Source organism: Heterodontus francisci, chromosome 34 (assembly GCF_036365525.1).
Source record: "Heterodontus francisci isolate sHetFra1 chromosome 34, sHetFra1.hap1, whole genome shotgun sequence".
Classification (NCBI taxonomy): Eukaryota; Metazoa; Chordata; class Chondrichthyes; order Heterodontiformes; family Heterodontidae; genus Heterodontus; species Heterodontus francisci.
Genome location: NC_090404.1, coordinates 35912983 through 35928520, shown reverse-complemented (window position 1 = coordinate 35928520; position 15538 = coordinate 35912983). Strand labels below are relative to the sequence as shown.

General features: G+C 46.5%; 1 long non-coding RNA gene across 1 annotated transcript; it reads left to right on the top strand.

The window, feature by feature from the left end:
• Window positions 1-467: 467 nt before the first annotated feature.
• On the top strand, window positions 468-13793 carry LOC137349366 (uncharacterized). Its single transcript, XR_010969354.1, has 4 exons — window positions 468-664; window positions 7517-7640; window positions 10597-11130; window positions 13085-13793. It is a non-coding gene; the product is annotated as an uncharacterized lncRNA (long non-coding RNA).
• Window positions 13794-15538: the final 1745 nt, after the last annotated feature.

Genomic DNA, 15538 nt, shown 5'->3' with positions numbered 1-15538 from the left:
TGTGATTGAGCATGAAACTGAATGCGGTGATTAAAGCGGTGATCATGGAAGGGAGCAGGGACCTGAATGCGACCATTGAGGCGGTTTGGATTTGATTCGCGTTTTGTGTCAAATTCAGCAGTGCCATCTTTACTCCTGGCAGCTGCCTGAGGCACAGTGACGTTTCAGTCGATGAGGTTGCATTTGCGCATGTACCAGTGATGCAGCACCTATTTGGTTTCGTTGCCAGCAAACGCGCCATTAATATATGTTTGCTGCTTTATACCATTTTACTTTTCTGAGGATGAACCATGAACTACCCGTCCATTCCCCGACTGGTAAATGGCAGCCTATAGTGCCCAGAATGCACCGCGCGCAGAAATACGGCCTATCTCCACCCCAAGAACCGCAACACGCACGCGTCAGAAGGCTCCGCCTCACGGAGTCCGCTTATCTCCGCGGAGCATGCGCGGTGCCGTTCCCGGAATCTGAGCGCAGCCTCGATAACACCGAGTTTCAACGGCTCTCAGGCCCTGAATCAGAGCCGCCGGGTTCGGCGAGAACCCCGGGGGAAGGGAGGGGCCGCATTAAAGCGATGGTGCAGCGACTTCAGTATCCGAGCCGCCATTTCCCAGTTTCTTCTCCCGTTTCCACCGAGTCAGGAAGCCTGTGAGTTGATTGGCTGGTAAGTTTTGTAACTTTGTTTCCCTTTCTTCAAAATTAGGAAGTTTGTCCAAGGAGCTGGAAATTAAACATTCCAGTTTTCATCAGAATAAGGGGCAGCTTCCCGAGATTTAACTGACACCAATAGAAGGTAAGTAAGTAGCCGATGAGCCGTCTTTTATTTTTAAGTATTGAGGTTTATTATTTATTTATTTCGAGATACAGCACTGAAACAGGTCCTTCGGCCCACCGAGTCTGTGCCGACCATCAACCAGCCATTTATATTAATCCTACATTAATCCCATATTCCTACCACAAGCCCTCAATTCCCCTACCACCTACCTGCACTAGGGGCAATTTACAATCGCCAATTTACTTATCAACCTGCAAATCTTTGGCTGTGGGAAGAAACCGGAGCACCCAGCAGAAACCCATGTACAGGCCGAATGGCCTGTTCCTGTGCTGAACTGTTCTTTGTTCTTTGTTTGTGATTGGTTGGGTAATTAACAACTGTTAGTCAATTTAATTAGCTTTAAAAAATAAGGGGAAAGTTGTTTAAAAAAAGACCTCGAGTGATAAAGTGAGTTCTAAGAGTGTGTTTTTTTTAAATTAGAGTAATTTAGATTGTCGTGGGTAGTGTTTGGAGTAGAACAATCCTCTCGTGTAATTAATATTTTTTAAAGGGAGTAACTAAATAATCTAAAGGTAAGTCATGGCAGGAGAGCTCAGCCCCGTGATATGCTCCTCCTGCGCGATGTGGGAAATCAGAGATGCTTCCAGTGTCCCTGACGACCATGTGTGCAGGAAGTGGATCCAGCTGCAGCTACTGACTACCCGCATTATGGAGCTGCAGGTGGATTCACTGTGGAGCATCGGCGATGCTGAGGACGTTGTGGATAGCACGTTTAGAGAGGTGGTCACACTGCAGGTAATGGCTGCACAGGCAGAAATGAGATGGGTGACCACCAGATGGAGTAGTAGGCACAGACAGGTAGTGCAGGAGTCCCCTGTGGCCATCCCCCTCTCAAACAGATAGACCACTTTGGATACTGTTGGGGGGAATGACCTCCCAGCGGAAAGCAGCAGCAGCCAAGTTTGTGTTACCACGCATGGCTCTGCTGCACAGCAGGGGAGGAAAAGGACTGGAAGAACTATACTGATAATGGATTCTATCGTAAGGGATACAGATCGGCATTTCTGTGGCGACAAATATGACTTCAGGATGGTATGTTGCCTCCCTGGTGCTAGGGTCAAGTTAGTCACGGAATGGCTGCAGGACATTCTGAAGGGGGGGCGAATATTCAGAGGTCGTGGAACACATTGGTACCAACGACGGAGGTAAAAAGAGGATGAAGACCTGAAACAAGAATTTAGGGAGCTAGGTGGCAGATTAAAAAGCAGGACCTCAAAGGTTGTAATCTCTGGATTACTCCAGTGCCACATGCTAGTGAGTATCGGAATAGGAGGATAGAGCAGATGAATGCGTGGCTGAAGAGATGGTGCAGGAGGGAGGGCTTTAGCTTCCTGGATCACTGGGTCTGTTTCTGGCAAAGGTGGGACCCGTATAAGTTGGACGAACATCCTTGCTGGGAGGTTTACGAGTGCTGTTGGGGGCAGTTTAAACACATTTGGCAGAGGAATGGGATACAGAGTGGAGGTATAGGAGCGGGTGATGCTCAGTCAAATCTCGAAGAGAAACTGAGTCAGTCTGTTCGGCAGAGCAAATATAGACCTGTTAAGGCACAAGTGACAAATGCAAGGCTGGATTGCATTTATTTTAATGCAAGACAGATGAATTGAGGGTGTTGATTAGCACATGGGATGATATAGTTGCTATCACGGAGATGGTTGAGGGAAGGGCAGGACTGGCAGCTCAATATTCCAGGGTATAGAATCTTCAGGTGTGACAGGAGAAGGGATAAAAGAGGCGGTCGCATTGCACTGTTGATCAAGGAGTCAATTACTGCAGTTTCTTTCTTTTCTTTCTTCTTTTGGGCCTCCTTATCTCGAGAGACAATGGATACGCACCTGGAGGTGGTCAGTGGTTTGTGAAGCAGCGCCTGGAGTGGCTATAAAGGCCAATTCTGGAGTGACAGGCTCTTCCACAGGTGCTGCAGAGAAATTTGTTTGTCGGGGCTGTTGCACAGTTGGCTCTCCCCTTGCGCCTCTGTCTTTTTTCCTGCCAACTACTGAGTCTCTTCGACTCGCCACAATTTAGCCCTGTCTTTATGGCTGCCCGCCAGCTCTGGCGAATGCTGGCAACTGACTCCCACGACTTGTGATCAATGTCACACGATTTCATGTCGAGTTTGCAGACGTCTTTATAGCGGAGACATGGTCGGCCGGTGGGTCTGATACCAGTGGCGAGCACGCCGTACAATGTGCCTTTGGGGATCCTGCCATCTTCCATGCGGCTCACATGGCCAAGCCATCTCAAGCGCCGCTGACTCAGTAGTGTGTATAAGCTGGGGGTGTTGGCCGCTTCAAGGACTTCTGTGTTGGAGATATAGTCCTGCCACCTGATGCCAAGTATTCTCCGAAGACAGCGAAGTTGGAATGAATTGAGACGTCGCTCTTGGCTGGCATACGTTGTCCAGGCCTCGCTGCCGTAGAGCAAGGTACTGAGGACACAGGCCTGATACACTCGGAGTTTTGTGTTCCGTGTCAGTGCGCCATTTTCCCACACTCTCTTGGCCAGTCTGGACATAGCAGTGGAAGCCTTACCCATGCGCTTGTTGATTTCTGCATCTAGAGACAGGTTACTGGTGATAGTTGAGACTAGGTAGCTGAACTCTTGAACCACTTCCAGAGCGTGGTCGCCAATATTGATGGATGGAGCATTTCTGACGTCCTGCCCCATGATGTTCGTTTTCTTGAGGCTGATGGTTAGGCCAAATTCATTGCAGGCAGACGCAAACCTGTCGAAGGAGGGATGATATCTGAGAAGGTTCTTCAAATGAGGCCAGATGAGTAGAACTTGAAAACAAAAAGGGGGCAATCACTTGGCTGGGAGTGTACTGCAGGCCTCCAAACAGTCAGGGAGAGATAGAGGAGCAGATATGTAGGCCAATCTCAGAGAGGTGTAAAAATAATGGAGTAATAGGGGATTTCAACTTACCTGATATCAACTGGGATGGTCTGAGTGTAAAAGACTTCAAGGGGGCGGAGTTCTTAAAATATATACAGGAGACTTTTTTGAGCCAGTACCCAGAAAGTGCAACAAGAAAAGGCGCAGTACTGGACCTAATCCTAGGGAATGATGCTGGACAAGTGGTAGAAGTGTCAGTGGGGGTGCATTTCGGGGATAGTGACCATAACTCTAAGAAAAAGACAAAGGCGGGCTGGAAATAAAAGTACTGAATTGGGGGAAGGCCGAGTTCAATATGATAAAACAGGATCTGGCCAAAGTGGACTGGGAGCAGCTACTTGTAGGAAAGTCTGCATCAGACCAGTGCGAGTCATTCAAAGAGGAAATAGTAAGGGTTCAGAGGCAACGTGTACCCGTAAAGGTGAAGGGTAGGACCAACAAGTCCAGGGAAACCTGGATGTCAAGGGATATAGAGGATTGGATCAGAAAAAAAAAAGGAGGCTTATGCCAGATTCAAAGTGCTGAAAACAGCAGAGGACCTGGAGGAGTATAGAAAGTGTAGTTTGGGGGGTGGGTGAGGAGGGGGGGGGGGGGGGGGTACAAAAAAAAGTAATTAGGAGAGCAAAGAGGGGGCATGAAAAAACACTGGCGGGCAAGATCAAGGAAAACGCTAAGGCATTTTCTAAGTATATTAAGGGCAAGAGGATAAGCAGTGAAAGAGTGGGGCCCATTAGGGACCAAAGTGCCAATCTGTGTGTGAAGTCGGAGGACATAGGTGAGGTTTTAAATGATTACTTTGCATCTGTGTTCACTATGGAGTAAGATGATGTAGGTGTAGAGATCAGGGAGGGGGATTGTGATACACTTGAACATATTAGCATTGAAAGTGAGGAAGTATTAGCTGTTTTAGCGGGCTTAAAAGTGGATAAATCCCCAGTCCCAGATGAGATGTATCCCAGGCTGTTATGTGAGGCAAGGGAGGAGAGAGCAAGTGCTCTGACATAAATTTTCAGATCCTCTCTGGTCACAGGAGAGGTACCAGAGGACTGGAGGACTACGAATGTGGTGCCATTATCAAGAAGGGTAGCAGGGATAAACCAGGTACTTACAGGCCAGTGAGTCTAACATCAGTGGTTGGGAAAACATTGGAAGAAATTATGAGGGACATGATTAATCTCCACTTGGAGAGGCAGGGATTAATCAGGGATAGTCAACATGGCTTTGTCAGGGGGAGATCGTGTCTAACTAACTTGATTGAATTTTTCAAGGCAGTGACTAGGTGTGTAGATGAGGGTAAAGCAGTTGATGTAGTCTGCATGGACTTCAGTAAGCTTTTGATAAGGTCCCACATGGGAGAGTGGTTAAGAAGGTCAGAGCCCATGGGATCCAGGGCAATTTGGCAAATTGGATCCAAAATTGGCTTAGTGGCAGGAGGCAGAGGGTGATGGTCGAGGGTTGTTTTTGCGAGTGGAAACCCGAGACCAGTGGTGTACCGCAGGGATCGGTACTGGGACCCTTACTGTTTGTAGTGTACATTAATGATTTAGATGTGAATATAGGAGGCATGATAAGTAAATTCGCAGTTGACATGAAAATTGGTGGTGTCGTAAATAGTGAGGAGGAAAGCCTTAGATTACAGGACGATATCGATGGGCTGGTAAGATGGGCAGAGCAGTGGCAAATGGAATTTAATCCTGAGAAGTGTCAGGTGATGCATTTTGGGAGGACTAACAAGGCAAGGGAATATACAATGGATGGTAGGACCCGAGGAAGTACAGAGGGTCAGAGGGACCTTGGTGTACTTGTCCATAGATCACTGAAGGCAGCAGCACAGGTAGATAAGGTGGTTAGGAAGGCATATGGGATACTTGCCTTTATCAGCTGAGGCATAGAATATAAGAGCAGGGAGGTTATGGTGGAACTGTATAAAACGCTAGTTAGGCCACAGCTGGAGTACTGTGTACAGTTCTAGGCACCACACTATAGGAAGGATGTGATTGCACTGGAGAGGGTGCAGAGAAGTATCACAAGGATGTTGCCTGGTCTGGAGCATTTCAGGTATGAAGAGAGACTGAAATGGCTGGGGTTGTTTTCATTAGAGCAGAGAAGGCTGAAGGGGGACATGATTGAGGTATTCAAATTTATGAGGGGCATTGATAGGTTAGATAGGAAGAAACTTTTTCCCTTCGTGGAGGTGTCAATAACCAGGAGACATTGATTTAAGGTAAGGGGCAGGAGGTTTAGAGAGGATTTGTGGGGAAAAAAAAAGTTTCACCCAGAGGGTGGTTGGAATCTGAAAAGCACTGCCTGAAGAGGTGGTAGAGGCCGGAACCCTCACAACATTTAACCATGTATTTAGATGAGCACTTGAAACGCCATAGCAGACAAGACTATGGGCCAAGTGCTGGAAAATGGGATTAGAATAGTTAGGTGCTTGATGATCGGCACGGACACGATGGGCCGAAGGGCCTGTTTCTGTGCTGTATAACTCTCTGACTCTATTTACAGCACAGGAGGAGGCCATTCTGCCCATTGTATCTGTTCATCCCACTTTCCAGTTGTTAAGACCTCACAGATTGTCAATATGAAAAATATGAGATATGAATCCCCAGACCACACTAATAAATTACACAAGATTTCACATTTTCAGTCTTTTGTTCTAATAACTAAACTAAAAGAAATCCCCAATTAACTAAATAGCACTTTGATTGTAAATTGTGGTGTCAGCTATTTCCAAAGATATTTTCTTGACTTATTCAACACTTGAATATCTCACACCACACTGATACATTACACAGTCCTTTTTGATGACAAAAGCCTTTGCGGTTAAAAGTTTCAAATTCCTGCCAATGGTGGGGCTGCTCCGACCTCTGGAGTGCACATCCTGTGTAATGTGCCAACTCCAGATAACCTTTTGTGTAGGAAGTATCATTGGGGGAGGTGGTGACATCGGGGTAATGTCACTGGAACATGGGTTCGAATCCCACCACGGCAGATGGTGACATTTAAATTCAATAAATAAATCTGCAATTAAAAAGCCATCTGGTTCATGAGATGGGAAAGCTGCTGTCCTTACCTGGTCTGTCCTATATGTGACTCCAGATCCACAGCAATGTGGCTGACTCTGAAATGCCCTCTGAAATGGCCGAGCGAGCCTCTCAGTTGTCAAGGGCAGTTTGGGATGGACAATAAATACTGGCCGAGCCAGCAACACCCACATCACATGGATGAAGATAAAACAAGTTGCAGCAGTTCGAGCTCCGGTTTTCGGAGCATGAACTGCAGCTGGTGTCACTGCGGTGCACCCATGAGGTGAGAGATTTGTGGACAGCACGTTTATAGATATGGTCACCCTGCAGCTTAAGAGTATGCAGGGAGAGAGGCAATGGGTGGCCAACTGACAGTCAAGAAGAAACAGACAGGGAATGCAGGAGACCCCTGAGTGCATCTCACTCTCCAACCAGTATTCAGTTCTGAATACTGATGAAAGTGATGGTTCATCTAAGGAGTGCAGCCAGAGTCAAGGCCATGGCAGCACAGTTGGATCAGCTTCACAGAGGGTCACAAAGCTGACTGACTGAGCAATAGTGATCGGAGATTTGATAGGGGAATACACAGGCGTTTCTGCAGCCGCAGACGTGAATCCAGGCTGGTGTGTGGCCTCCCTCAGGACAATGTACAGCAGGGTGCATGCACAGTCATCCTGGGCCAGGAAGCAGGAGGAGAGAATGTTGTGAATTTCTATCCTGGACTGACAGTGATGGTTTTTGTTAACTCCTTTTACAGGGGCTTAGAAGCAGGGGATATGCAGATGGGGAATCTCGAGCCAAACATCAGATCAAGATCTGACAGAGTCACTCGATACATCAGGACCTGAATATCATCAGCCTTTGAATGTGGAAGGAGAAAGGTTTGTCTGTTCTGTCTGTGGGAAAAGATTTCAGGTATCAGTGAGACTGGAAAAGCACTGAGATACACAAAGCCCTGGTTAGACCACACCTGGAGTATTGTGTTCAGTTCTGGGCACCACACCTTCGGAAGGATATAATGGCCTTGGAGGGAGTGCAGTGTAGATTTACCTGAATGATACCTGGACTCCAAGGGTTAAATTACGAGGAGAGATTACACAAATGAATCATAGTCATTACAGCACAGAAGGAGGACATTGATCTTTTTGATTCCATCCCAGCTCTTTGTAGAACAATCCAGTCAGTCCCATTCCCCCACTCTATCCCCGTAGTCCTGCAGGTTTATTTCCCTCAAGTGCCCATCTAATTTCCTTTTGTAATCATTGATCGTCTCCACTTCCACCACCCTCGTAGGCAGTGAGTTCCAGGTCATTACCATTCACTGTGTAAAAAAACTGCTTCCTCACATCCCTCCTGTATCTCAAAACCTGAATCTGTGTCCACTAATCCTTGTATCATCAGCTAATGGGAACAGCTTTTCTTGGTCTGCCTTATCTAAACCTGTCATCATTTTCAACACCTCTATCAGATCTCCCCTCAATCTCCTTTGCTCCAAGGAGAACAACACCAGTTCCTCCAACCTAACCTTGTAGTTAAATTCTCTCATCTCAGGAACCATTCTGATAAGTCTCTGCACCCTCTCAAGGACCTTCACATCCTTCCGAAAGTGTGGTGACCAGAACTGGATGCAATACTCTAGTTGTGGCCTAACCAGAGCTTTATAAATGTTCAGCATAACTTCCTTCCTTTTGTGTTCAATACCTCTATTTATGAGGCCCAAGATCCCATTTGCTTTGCCAACTGTTCCCTCAATACATCCTTCCACTTTCAGTGATCTCTGCACATGAACCCTCAGGTCCCTCTATCCCTGCAAACTCTTTAGAACTGTACCATTAAGTGTATGTTGCCTCTCCCTATTCCTTCTGCCAGAATGAATCACCTCACTGTGAGGGTTGTAGTCCCTGGAATTCAGAAGATTAAGGGGTGATTTGATCCAAGTTTTCAAGATATTAATTGAAACTGACAGGGTAGATAGAGAGAAACTCTTCTCCATCACCTGCAGTACTCGGCAGCATCGTCTAAAACATAGAGCCAGAACTTTCATTAATCCACCCCTGGGCCCAGTGAACCTGAGCATTAATCCACCCAGGCTGAATGTACACAGAATTACAGCCCAAAAACAGGCCGTTCAGCCCCTCTAGTCTGTGCTGCTGTTTATAATCCACATGAGCCTCCTCCCAATCTAATTACATCATCCCACCCTGCCCTCATATCCCTCTATTCCCTTCTCCCTCATAAATGCATTGAGCCTCCCCTTAAACACATCATTGTTATCACCTTCAACCACTCCACATGGCAGTGAGTTCCACATTCTCACCACTCTGAGTAGAGAAATTCCTCCTAAATTCTCTATTTGACCTGTTAATGTCTGTATTATATTGCTGCCCCCTTGTTCTGACTCCCTGATAATTTTGAAGACCTCTATCAGATCTCCTCCTCGTCTTCTCTTTTCCAGAGAAAGGATCCCCAGCCTGCTCAATCTTGCTGGATAGTAACATCCTCTCTGGTGACATCTTTGTAAATCTATTCTGCACTTTCTTCAGTCTTCAATATCCTTTTTTAATCTGGAGACCAGAACTGCTCACAGTCCTTCTAAGTGAGGTTCTCTATAAATGTAACATTCCCTCCCTGCTGTTACATTGTATTCCTCGAGAAAAGAACATCAGCTCTTTCTTTGCTCTCTTATCCACTTGTGTTGCTCCTTTTAGTGATTTATGTGACTCTGTTCCCAGATCTCTTTGCTCCTCTGCTCCATTTAATTACATTCTAACCAATAACTGGCCTCCTTATTCCTCCTCCCACAATGAACCAGCTCATATTTCACGATGTTGAATTTCATTTCCCATTTATCTGTCCAGTCTGCCAGCCTGTTTCTGTCTTCCTGGATTTCAATGCACTCCTCCTCATTATTAGTTCTATCATCCAGTTTGGTGTCAACTACAAGTTATGAAAACATCCCTCTAATTCCTGAGTCCAAATGTGGGTGAAGAACAGAATTCCCAGTGTACTTCACACCATAGTTGATGTCCCGGGCACTCGGGTTTCTGTATAATTTATTTAATAATTTTCTCCATTGTCTCTCTGGCCCTGATCTCAATGGGATGACACAAAATCATCCATTCAATATTTGGAGCTTTCAGTGGAGGATTCATTACCCAGGACTCCCGTGATAAGAGTCAGTCCCTTTTCAATGACCACAGGGGCCCGGTGCATTGGCGTGGGATCGAACTGTGCACTGAGCATGTCCAGCGTAGGTAATGGAGATGGACTGAGATGGACCAGGTGGATCGGGAGGCGAGAGGAGATTGTGGGTACAGGGGAGGAATTGGAGCCGTGGGTGGGCTGGGAGGCTTCATATACACCTGGGGTAGGCCAAGAAGCCCCGTGTTTACCTCATGGTGACAGGCCCGGGGGAGAGGGGTCACTGGCCGCCATCTTGGACAGGGCGGGGTCAGGGTGCAAGCACAGCCATCTTGGTGAAGGCACAGAGAGCAAACAGGACCTGACAAATTCTGTTTCCGACTGGGTCCGAGTGCCCAGGAGATGGAGCATCCTGGACAATAGGGTTTTCAGCAGCTTCACCCACTCTCAGGCTGCATGTGATGTTTGCAGCCTTGAAGAGTCCATGGGCCATGTATATATTCACTGTGAGAGGTTACAGCCCCTGTATCGTTACCCGAAGGGGCTGCTTCTCAACTTAGAATCCTGGAAATTTACAGTACGGAAGGAGGCCATTTGGCCCATCGTGTCCTCATTGGCTGACAAGGAGCCATCCAGCCTAATCCCGCTTTCCAGCTCTTGGTCCAGAGTGTGATGATCCTGTATTTTTTTTTCCAGGAAGAATGCAGTGTGCCTTTAAGGCTGGAAAAGGAGCAGTGCTGCTTGAAGGCAACAAGCTCCAGAGACTGAGTCAAAGAATGTATTCTCGTTGCCCCGGGATGCAGCCACTCAGACTGAAGATCGAGAGATGCATTGTTTCCAATTGACATTTGAAACTAGTTGAAAAACTAGCATTTGAGACACCGTTAACAGAGACAGACACAGATTATCATCCAGCATATACTGAAGGAAAAGAGAGCTCTCTCTTGGTTTATTTAAACCCTATTTATTATTCTCTCAGAATTCTGATGTCAAGCCAGATTAATTTCTAAAAAAAAATATCCAATTCCTTTAACTACTGAACTGTAATTGTTGAAATTTATTGCTGGAGAAGAACAGCATCAATTCAACTGCTGAACTAGACTGTGGACTGTTCTACTGTTGAAGAAACTTTTATTTTCTCCCCCCATCACACGGCTGTGAGGACTTCAAGCAACATTGGACTATTCCATATCGGAAGATTTCACTTCGGCAGGAGCATAAATATGCAAAGTCACTATTTTTTCTGTTTTAACTATTTATATGTCAGTAGTGTTTAAGAATTTAGTTTTTCTAATTATACAGTTAATTTGTTGATCTATAGACACCTGGTTTGGTTAGCCTTATTCGGGGGTTAATAGATGGTACAATTTGGCTGGATCTTTAATTTGGAATGTTTAAAATGTCAGGCGATCTGTGAGGGACGGGACTGAATCAACAGTGCGTTTCTCCCACCACTATCAAAATTGTATATTTTGACTGGGGGGCTTTGACTTGAGCGGTCGGTCGTAATAATACCCTTGTAGTTTAGGGCACTTCACGTGCATATCCAAGTACTTTTTAATTGTTGTGAGGGTTTCTGCCTCTACCACCCTCCCAGGCAGTGAGTTACAGATCCCCACCACCCTCTGTCTGAAAACATTTCCCCTCAAATCCCTTTTAAATTTCCTACCTCTTTCTCTAAATCTATGCCCCTGGTTATGGACCCCTCAGCCAAGGGGAATAGGTCCTTCCTATCCACTCTATTTAGACCCATCATCATTTTCTACACTTCAATTCGGTCTCCCCTCAGCCTCCTCTGTTCCAAAGAAAACAACCCTCACCGATCCAATATTTCCTCAGAACGAAAATTCTCCAATCCAGCCAACATCCTTGTAAATCTCCTCTGTATTTTCTCTAATATAGCCACATCTTTCCAACAGTGCAGTGACCAGAACTGTACACAGTCCTCCAGCTGTGTCCTAACCAGTGTTTTATACATTTTCAGCAGAACCTCCATGCTCTTATATTCTCTGCCTTGGCTAATAAAGGCAAGTATCCCTTACGCCTTTTCTACCTGCCCAGCCATGTTCAGGGATCTATGAACATGCACTCCAAGGCCCCTCTGTTCCTTTATACTTCTCAATATCCTACCATTTATTGTGTATTCCCTTGCCTTGCCAGCTGTCTCCAAATGCATTACCTCACACTTCTCCGGATTGAATTCCATTTGTCACTATTCTGCCCACCTAACCAGTCCATTGATATCTTCCTGCAGTTTACAGCTTTCTTCTTCATTATCAACCATATGGTCAATTTTTGTTTCATCTGCAAACTTTTTAATCAAATCCCCTACATTCAAGTCCAAACCATTGATCTATAGAACAAAAAGCCAGTACTGATCCCTGCAGAACCTCACTGAAAACAGCCTTCCAGTCACACAAACACTCATCAACCATTACTCTTTGCTTCCTGCCTCTGAGTCAATTTTGGCTCTAACTTGCTGTTTTGTGTTGGATCCCATGGGCTTGTCATTCATGACCAGTCTGCCTTGTGGGACCTTATCAATGGCCTTGGTTACAGTTTAACCCCATTCTCCTAATCTCTGGCCACTCAGTGTGGAGGTGGGGTGGGAAGGTTGGAGGATCTTTTCCTGGACCTGCTCTTGGGCCTGGCTAAAACACCACCCACACCCCTTTTGATGACCTTCCCTTCCAAAACCCCCCAGTCCCCCCAATGCCCTCCTCACCCTCACCTCATCCACCCCAAACCCACCCAGGTTTGTATCTGTCTTGTATATTTAAACATTCAGTTCTCACCTTCTCCATCTCTCTCTCTCCCTCTCGCTCAGGCTGAGAAGCAATGTGTAGGTCCAGGATGTACAGGGACCATGTTGGGAGTGGGGGTGTCACTCTGGCTGCAGCCCTGTCTTCCCTGGTCTTGTCCGTGCCGGGGTGGCCTTCTGCAACCGGTGGACACCTCAGGATACAGAGTGTCTCATGGACACTGGGAGCAATGTTCTGGTTTAGTTGGGAAGGTTCCGTTTGCTTCTGTCACAATTTGTTGCTTATTTTGGCTTCTTTTAGTTTGAATGGACCACATGTTTGGGGGAAACGAGAGGAAAGAATGTTCCATAGAAACTAGAACTGTCTGTTCTCAATTTCTATCCTGGACTGACAGTGCTGACTTTTGTAAACTCCTTTTACAGGGTATTAGAAGGGGAGGATTTACTGACGGGAAATTCAAACCAAACATCACATCAAGATCTGACGGAAACACGCGATTCATCAGGACCTGAATATCATCGGCCTTTGAATGTGGAAGGAGAAATGTTTGTCTGTTCTGTCTGTGGGAAAAGATTTCAAACATCAGTGTGACTGGAAAAGCACCGAGACGCACACACACCCGACTGAGAGTGTTCCAGTGACTGACTGTGGAAAGAGCTTTAACCAGTTACACAGCCTGAAAAAACATCACACCATTCACAACGGGGAGAATCCGTACACATGTTCTGTGTGTGGATGAGGCTTCAACTGATGATCCAACCTGGAGAGACACAAGGACACCCTCGCCATGGAGAAACCATGGAAATGTGGGGACTGTGGGAAGGGATTCGGTTCTCCATCAAAGCTGGATATTCATTAACTCAGTCACATTGGGGAGAGGCCGTTCACTGGCTCCGTGTGTGGGAAGGGATTCACTCAGTTATCCCACCTGCTGACACACCAGCAAGTTCACACTGGGGAGAGGCCGTTCACCTGCTGTGTGTGTGGGAAGGGATTCACTCAGTTATCCCACCTGCTGACACAGCAGAGAGTTCACAAGGGTAGGTTGGAGAAGTTGGGGTTATTCTCCTTGGAGCAAAGGAGATTGAGGGAAAATTTCATAGAAATGCACAAGATTCTGAGAGACTTTGATAAATTAGACAAAGAAAAACTGTTCCCATGAACTAATGGTACAAGAACTAGGGAACACAGATTGAAGGTTTTGAGGAAGAGTTGAAGCAGGAATGTGAGGAAGAACTTCTTCTGCAGCAAGTGGTTCTGACCTGGAACTCGCTGCCAATGTGTGTGGTGGAAGTGGAAATAATCAATGATTTTCAAAGGAAACTGGATGGTCACTTGAAGGAAATAAACTTGCAGGGCTATGGGCTGATGTGGGGCAGTGGGACTGAGTGGATTGCTCCCTGGAGAGCTGACATGGAATTGATGGGCCAAATGGCCTTGTTCTGTGCTGTAAATGATGCTGTGTCTCTGTGACTGTGTTTTGAGACAGGATATCCCAGCTCTCCACCCTGCGATTCTCAGTATGAACAGGATTCGGAGTGGGGAGGACTCACTATCCATGGTTTACTGTAAATGTTAAAGGTCATATCAAAATTAAAGTAAAAGTATATAATTGCACAAAGATGGGTGGCAGGTCAGAATGTTGGACAGAATATAGAAAAACAGCAAAGAATGACTAAAAGATTGATAAGGAGTGCAGATTGTAAACAGAGTCTGGAGGTATGTGTTTGCTGAGTGGTGAGTTCAGTGAAGGGGAGAGGAGGTGCTCCTTTTTCTACTTTTCTGTCTTCCAGTATTTGGTTCTTGTTTCTGTGCAGTGAAAGGTGCTGGTTGGTTGAGTAACTGGTCACATATTCTACTTCTAAGTAGTCTGGTAAGTTAAGGTACGGCAGTGCAGCTTGGCCGAGTGCAATGCACAGCTTGTGACATGTGGGATGTCATGGACGCACCATGTGTCCCAGACAAACATATCTGCAGGAAGTGTCACCGGCTGCACAAGCTTGAGCTCTAGGGTTTGGAGCTCGAGCAGTGGCTGGAGTCACTGGTGCATCCACAATGCAGAGAACTACATGGATAGCAGGTTTAGGGAGGTGATCACACCACAGGTTAGAAGCATGCAGGAGGATAAGGAATGGGTAACCGACAGACAGTCTCAGAGAACCAGGCAGGTAGTGCAGGAGTCCCCTGATATGATCTCACTTGCTAATCGGTTTTCCATTTTGGATACTGGTGAGGGTGATGGTTCCTCAGAGGAGTGCAGACAGAGCCAAGTTTGTGGCACCACAGGTGGCTCAGCTGCACAGGAGGGGAGGAGGAAGAGTGGAAGAACAGTAGTGATGGGGCTTTCATTAGTCCGGGGAACACAGAAGCCTTTCTGCAGCCGTAGATCGGACTCCAGGATGGTGTGTTACCTCCCTGGTGCCAGGATCAAGGATGTCACGGTACGGCTACAGGACATTGATCTGGGGGAAGGTGAACAGCCAGAGGTCGTGGTCCACGTTGGCACCATTAACATAGATGGAAAGGGTAAATGAGGTCCTGACAACAAATTTCAGGGAACTCGGATGGAGATTAAAAAAGCAGGACCCCAAAAGCAGTTATCTGAGGATTACTCCCACTCCCATGTGCAAGGTAACAGGAGAATTGACTGATTGAACAGGTGATTGGAGAACTGGTGTGGGAGGGAGGGCATCAGATATCTGAGGCACTGGGACAGGTGGGACCTGTACAAGATGGACGGGTTGCATCGAAGCAGGATTGGGACTAATATCCTCACAGGGAGATTACTAGTGCTGTTGGGGAGGGTTTAAACTAGATTGGTAAGGGGATGGAAACCTGAGAGGGAGCTCAGATTGGAGGGAAGCAAAACTGGTAAC